Source organism: Physeter macrocephalus, chromosome 13 (genome assembly GCF_002837175.3).
Source record: "Physeter macrocephalus isolate SW-GA chromosome 13, ASM283717v5, whole genome shotgun sequence".
Taxonomy (NCBI): domain Eukaryota; kingdom Metazoa; phylum Chordata; class Mammalia; order Artiodactyla; family Physeteridae; genus Physeter; species Physeter macrocephalus.
The window spans coordinates 65,493,885-65,501,902 of NC_041226.1; the positions used below are offsets into that span (position 1 = coordinate 65,493,885).

An 8,018-nucleotide genomic window follows, 5' to 3' on the forward strand; every position below is an offset into this window, starting at 1 on the left:
TCTCTCTCTCTCTCTCTCTCTCTCTCTCTCTCTCTCTCTCTCTCTCTCTCTCTCCCTCTCCCTCTCCCTCTCCCCCCCTCCTCCCTTCCCCCTCCCCCAGTCCTCCACTCCCCACCTTCCTTCTCTCTGTGGATTGTCACCATCCTGTCATTCTTGGTTTTGGCAGATCATCTTTCTCAATTACTCAATCCACCTACTGGAAAATGCCATAGTGCTAGATTTCGTATCTTCTGTCTTTAAGAGACCAGCTTTTACTACTGTTGGACACATACAGTTCCAATTCCAAACTCCCAGAGAAGGAACTCCAATTTGCCAAAATTTTCACTGCATACACTGAACAACTTATTGTATTTAAGAATCAAATGATATTGATGGAACAAATGCTGATGACACTGTCTTGCAGAGAGCTGTTCATTTACAAATTTGCTACTCAGTGGTCTAAATCCAACACTTATGAAGATCCCACCAAGATTATCACTGTATGTGACACAAAGCTTTCCATGGATAATATCCTTTTTCAGTGAAAATTATCATCATTACCAGATACTTATTTAAGGCAATTGAGTCACCATATTGACATTTTCTTCATATAGAAATGCTTTCAGATTAAATTTACAGGTAAGACATAGAAAGTACAGAGGGAGACGGTGTGTGTTTGGATGGCTTTTACATCTCCAGCCCCACCTCTCATTCCACTTTAAGTATCTTTGTTCTCCCATGTAACACTCCAGACTTAAGAACCATATGCCAACACGGTGGTGAATAAAACACTGAGAGTGATAAAATGAAGGATTCGCTGGTAGATGTTCAAAAATCAAAGAGCTGATTCCAGTACGGCTTCTTTTTCTGACTAGGAGATATGTATAGACTCTCCACTCTCTTTTTAGTTTAGTAGTCAATTTGTTTTTAGTGATTGTCAAAAATCCATATTCAAAGACATTTTTATTCAATATACATGTAGATATAAGGGCAAGAGTTAATTTTCCAATTTTTGTCACAGTGATTTGGTGAGAGTACAGGGAGGAGAAATTAAATAAGAAGAATTAGACAATTCCTTTTTAAATTTATTTGTTTATTTATTTATGGCTGTGTTGGGTCTTCGTTTCTGTGCGAGGGCTTTCTCTAGTTGTGGCAAGCGGGGCCCACTCTTCATTGCGGTGCGTGGGCCTCTCACTATCGCGGCCTCTCTTGTTGCGGAGCACAGGCTCCAGACGCGCAGGCTCAGTAATTGTGGCTCACGGGCCCAGTTGCTCCGCAGCATGTGGGATCCTCCCAGACCAGGGCTCGAACCCGTGTACCCTGCATTGGCAGGCAGATTCTCAACCACTGTGCCACCAGGGAAGCCCCAATAATTCCTTTTTAAAAAAAAATAAAAATCTATAAATTCCTTGAAGGAAATTTAGGGTTTGAAATGATAGATAAGGTCTACAACCCTTCAATTTGTAAGAAGAAATGCCTCCAAAGGAATGTGCTCAGAGACATGCTATAATCCTTTATTTTATTTAAATTTCCTTAATAATAATATTTAGCAACCCAAAAGTCTCTCATTGTTCTAACACTTCACTGACTTAGCAATCTTGTTGGCATAATATGGTGCAAAAGTAGAATTTTCTCCTCCACTTTTGATGGGCTATATTGTGATGTTATTCAGGTTTTTGTCTAATTCTAGTTCTCCACCTAACTTTAAAGGCACTTGATCTGTACTCCTTAATCACTGGTTGTTAGAAAAGTATAGTTTTTTGAATAGTTGATTTTCATTACTCTGCAGAAACACCCATGGTTGGAATTTTCCTCTATCAAATAACACTTGGATATCACTGCAGTCTTTATCTTTATTGAGATTTATAGATGAAGACATAGACAAAGATTAATAACTCGTTCAAGGTCATTCGGGAAGGGAGAGGAGGATCAGACATAATCTAGACCTTTGAGGTTGTAACTCTATTTAGTGACTACATCAGACCTAATAGATTTACTTACTTGCCTACAGATATATAATCAATATCAGAATTTAGAAATAATTTGCAGCTCTATCTGAGTGTATGGCAGCAATTCCTTCTCAAATGTAAGTTTACAAGAATAACTGTCTTAGAGAAGAAACAAAAATATATGAAAACCTTGGGTGAGAGGCTGAGATCGGTTGTAGAGAGTGAAAATATAAGGCAAAAAAAATCTTATGACCCAAGCAGATTTTCTCCGTAAAGATTAGCCATTTTAAAAGTTTTATCACAGCGGTTTGAAGCCACAAAGATTTCTGCCTAAAGGTGAAGGAAGATTAACCAACTATGACCAACAGTTCAGCCAATAACTCAGATTAAAACACAAAGGAATAAATTGCAGGCTTCATAAATACTTTCAGTATGTCAAGGTCAGATAAGGACCAGGGTCTGAATAGAAATGCTTTTGGAAGCCTGAATAGTTATGATACTATGTGATTAAAGCACAAATGAGGTCATGTACTGTATTTGGGAAGTGACAGATCATGTTCTGATTAAACTGCAGAGTCCCTGGGTAATTCAGTGAATAAATCTACAGCCAATGTGAAATGCAGGCTGAAAAGCAACTGTAGCCCCATGGGTTTCCCTTTGTGTTCTCAGCATTTACACTTGTTTGTGTTTGCAGTAATAAAATAATGGTGCTGACAATGAGGGTGATCCTCACTCTTTCCCTCTAATGCTTTCGTTTTCTTCTTAGAACTTACCGCTACCTGAGCCATTTATCCAAATATTAACTGTCTTTCCCAATAGAATAAAAGTCATACAAAGGCATGCACTTGAGTGTGTTGTTCACCATTATGTTTTCAGAGCCTAGGGCCAAGCCTGACATGCAATAAATTTCTGCTGAACGAATGAGTGAAACTTGTGCTTTTTTTGGAGAAATATAAGTGTGTTAGCCACTTCAAGTCTGGTAGGAGTCCTCTGCAAAAATAATTTTAAAAACACGTGGTATTCAAAGCAAAACATAAATATAATATTGACCTTATTCTGGAAGCCTATTATTGAGAATTGAGCAACTATGAATATTACATCACTTTCATAGAACACTGTGGGCTTGATAAGTGAAGAAAAGTAAGAAACATAATGAAAAGCAAAAATGAAAGAGCAGAAAATAGCACTGTAGTTATTAGTTTCACTGAAAAAAGAAATGGCGACTATTAAAAAAAGAGAAGCCTCAATGGAAATTACTCTTGAGAAAACTATGAGTAACAAATGGGACTTTGCAGCCGATCCAGTTCTTACAATAAAGTCCATTGTTATTCTCTCTGATCAAGTCCTGTTTGAAAGGTCTGACCCCTCTTAAGGAGGCTTTAGATATCAGTGTCACCCCCTTTGATTTGACCCATGATAGAGAGCTCAGGTACACTGAATGTAAATGAAGGGGTTTTAGGAAAAAATTCTTGAAGTCAAACTTCTTAACCTTTGGTTTAGAAGCAGCTTTACACACAAAGTGACTTTCAATCTGCCTTTCTGAGGCTTCCCAGTTTCCTTTCCAGGAGGATATTGTGTATGATTTCTCCTCTGTCTCTGTCTGTCTCTCATCTCCAGTTCTATCATTCAACAGTGTAGTTTCTCCTACACTCTTTGCCTGTACCGGGATGAGGGTATAGCAGCTTTCACTGAAATTTCAGTGTGTCAGTTTTTTGAGGAATATAGGGACAGAATCAACAATAAAGCTAAAAGAAAATTTTATAGCTAGTGTGTGTGAGAGAGTGTTTGGAGTTTTGTAGGGGTGGAGGAAGGGGAGAGGGAGTGATTGGTGGATAGATCTAATGGAGTATTCATCTCACCTCTGGAGGAATCACTTGGGATATTTTTATCACTGACTTATTACTCCCGACTCTGAAGCTAGGTTGGTCTCATTGGTTCATTCAATGTGGTCTCCTTGGTTTTTCCCAAACAGCCAAGCCAATGGAAGAGAACAATACCCCAAGGTCCTAAAATATGCATGAAGTGTCAGGAGAAGGAGAGGTTCAGCCTCCCAAAGGTCTTGCCTCCCTTCCTTAATCCAGTCAAGCATTAAACAGATCACTTAGCCTGACAGAACCAGTAAATTTTATGAATTATTCAGAAATACTTTTTATTTGTTTTCAGGTAAGATAAGCTCTGTTTCACAGAGGGTATGCAGGACCCAAGGGCTCCCTACTGTACTATATATCAGAGTTCTCATAACCAAAAGCAGTACATATACACAATTCCTCTTCCTGCAGTTCAACACTGTGCTGTATCCTCAAACGCTGCAGATACTCAGACGTGGCCTTCCTTGAAAGCAGAAAGCAATATCGTCTCTAAGAGATGATATAATGGAGAGTGTGAAGGTGCTAATTTCCAACTCAAATATTTTTTTCACTTTTAATGAAAGGTCTAAGGAAGGGGTGGATGGGAAGTCTTAACTTCTATGTAAATAGGGGCAAATAGAGTTCAGAGGTGTTCAAGGGTCAGGTCCACATAGATCCTTTGTATAGCCAGCCCTTAAGAAAATCCAGAAGAGTCAGAAAAGGGATCTGATGAGATTTCCTTACTAGAGAATCTATTTGGCAACCACAGGCCTCATGTATGTATCAGTCAGGCCTAACAAGGACCCAGGCTGGGAGGCCACACCTTCCGAAAATAGAAACAGGGACCAAGGAAAGAGATTGAAAGAAATATGTATTTATATATTTCCAGGTGTATATATATAATATATATTGAATATAGTTGATCCTTATTATTCACAGATTCTGTGTTTGCAAATTTGCCTAGTCACTAAAATGTATTTGAACCCCTAAATTCGTACTCACTGTACTTTTGCAGTCATTCAGAGGCATGTGCAGAGCAGTGAAAAATTTGAGTTACCCATGTCCCCCACTGAGGTTGAACTAGGAAGTGCCCTTCCTTGTCGTTCCAGCTCCACACAGAGACAACCAGAGGATAGAGACCATATAGAGACCACTGCAGTTTAGTGCAAGAAGCTCCCACTCTGGGGAGTTGAATGGGGTTTGAATCCCAACTCTGGCACCTGTTAGTGGGGCAGCCTCTGATGAGTCACTTAACACTAAGAAACCTCGTTTTCTCTTTTGTAAAATGAAGAAGGTAGAACCTACCAGGATGAGTTGTTTTTAGGATTTAAGATTACAATCTATGTTAGTTGTGTGTGTATGTCTGTGTCTGTCTGTGTGTGTATATGTGTGTGTGTGTGTGTGTATGTGTGTAACACCAAATTTAGGGTGGACCCACCCTAAATCCAGGATGATCGCATCCCAAGATCTGTAATTTAATTATATCTGCAAGTAAGGTCATTTTTTTTGTTAGTTCAGGATGCTTTAACAAAGTACCATAGATTGGGTGGATTATAAACAACAATTTATTTCTCACAGTTCTGGAGACTGGAAGTCCAAGATCAGGGTACCAGAATTGTCAGATTCTTGCGTGAGCCCTTTCTGGGTTGCAGGCTGACATCTTCTGTTGTGTTCTCACATGGCAGAAACAGGGCAAGAGTGCTCTCTGGAGACTTGTATAAAAGGGCACTAATCCTATTCGTGAGGGCCCCATCCTCATGACCTAATTACCTCCTAAAAACCTCCAACTCTAAATACCATCACATTGGGGGGTTAGGATTTCAGCATATGAATTTGGGGAGGACACAAACGTTTAGTCACTAACAGTCACATTCACAGAAACTGGGGATTGGCCATATTTTTTTTTGTTGGACCCTATCATACCTACTATATAGAGAATGAAATTAAAACATGATTAAAAACCTATTTGAAATCTTTCAGCTGTCCACAGGCTGCCTGCCTTTTCCCTGTTAAAGAGGTCAAAGGAGGAAGAATCTTTTGTTGAAGGTCCCTTGATCTTGCTTCATTGAGCATAAGCCCTTGGTATCAGTACACCCATTAGGGGCAAAAATCATCTTTACCTGAGAAGGGATGTTGAAGTTCACTTCGGTACCCAATACAGCAAGAGAAACACATCCTTTACAAACCAGTCACCAATTTGAAAACACATTCCCTCTCTGTGTTGTCCTTTGCTATAATGTTTTTTGGAAATTCGCCTTTGAATTGATCTGTTTTCTCTCACAGCATTTGCTTTCTGTCTGGAAATGGGTGCTCTAATTTCAAGTACTGAAGGTGTCGTCTAGTTTTTCTTCTTTAACAAAATCGCATGTGGATGTTGACCGATCATGCATCTTGTTCTGCTTTTAACATGCCATTTCTTCTTTCCTCCATTTTTGGGAGGGGAGGTGCAATAGTGATATTACCCTCACACTGGAGAAGGACAGGGGTGACAACACCTTTTGTCACTCCCAACGATTCGTGATTGAAGGGTTAACTGCCTGCCATTTTAAAGCTTCAGGACATAGCAAATTCAGACGGAGGACCCCTCCCCAAAAAGAACCAAAGAGCCAGGTCCCTGCCAACAGGGTTTACTCGACTGTTTCTCATTTATCTACTTTAGGCTCCCCACACTTTTCATTTCTAGATTTTCTTCTTCATTCCACAGATACCAGGTGGCTGCACTATTCAGATTCACATTTAATTTCACTGTTTTATTTTATTATTGATCTATATTGAACTTTTTTCTCTTTCTCATTAGATTTTAAACTCCTAAAGTACAGAAACTACATTGCTCTTTTACTTCTTTTATTCTTGTTGCACTCCCTGGTAGCTTTTCAGCAAACCCTTATTGAGTTCTTTGAAGTTAAAGATCCAAATTGACTTTAAAATTTCTCATAGGCCTTACCCTCAAATGAAGCACTGACCTCTGTCTTATTAGAATGCCATTTTATCACATCTACTAATTAGGAGCAGGCCTTTCCTTTAATTCTACTTAACTAATAAGGAACAAGAAGAGTACAGATGACCAGGAGAGGAGAGAATAAATGGGATGAAAATGAGTACACGCTCAAAAGTCTGGAAAAACACAGACAACAGAAAAACATTAAGGACCGAGAGAATTTATGAGATTAGAAGGGAAATTCCATAACTCACTGGAGAAAGTCAGCAGTGTCTACCCTTTTCCTAGCAATGGGTGAGTAATTCAGGAACTGTAAATTGTGCAAGACCCTTCTTAACCACACAGAACTTAGATCTCCTAACCAAACTTGGCAACCATATTTTTCTCTGGTTTTTTCCCAGCTTCACTGAGGTATAATTGACAAATAAAATTGTATTATATTTAAAGTGTACAACATGATGTTTTGATATATCTTCCCTCAATTGAAGAAATTCCCTCAATTGAGTTAATTGACACATGCATCATGTCACATATTTACCTTTTTTTTTTTTTTTTGGTGAGTACACAAGTTCTATTCTATTAGCAAATTTCAATTATATAATGAAGTATTATCAACTGCAGTCACTACTTTATACAGTAGATCCTGAGACCTTATTCATCTTATAACTGAAAGTTTGACCCTTTTGCCAACTTCTCCCTACTTCCCCTGCCTCCCCACCCCCGCCCCTGGCAACCACCATTCAACTCTCTGTTTCTATGAGTTCAACTTTTTTTCATTTTTAAATTCTACATAGAAATGATACCATGCAGTATATATCTTTTTCTGTCTGACTTATTTTACTTAGCATAATGTCCTCTGGGTTCTTCTATGTTGTTGCAAATGATACAATTTCCTTCTTTTTTATGGTTGAATAATAAGTAATTATACTGATATATAGTGTATATATCATATACACCTTGTCTATTATGAATAATGCTGCAATGAATGTGGAAGTACAGATATCTCTTCAAGATAATGGTTTCATTTCCTTTGGATGTATACCCAGAAGTGGGATTCTAGATCACATGGTAGTTCTATTTTTAATTTCTCCAGGAACCTCCATACTCTCTCCAGTAGTGGCTGTACCAGTTTACATCCCTTCCAACAGTGTATAACGGTTTCCTTTTCTCTACATCCTCACCAGCATTGTTATCTCTTGTCTTCTTAATAATAGACATCCTGGGCTTCCCTGGTGGCGCAGTGGTTGAGAGTCCGCCTGCCGATGCAAGGGACGCGGGTTCGTGCCCCAGTCCGGGAAGATCCCA

General features: G+C 38.9%; 1 protein-coding gene across 1 annotated transcript in view; it reads left to right on the top strand.

The window, feature by feature from the left end:
• GPC6 (glypican 6) overlaps window positions 1-8,018 on the top strand; it is a 1,083,120-nt gene that overhangs the window by 628,822 nt on the left and 446,280 nt on the right. The gene's annotated exons all lie outside the window — the stretch shown is intronic.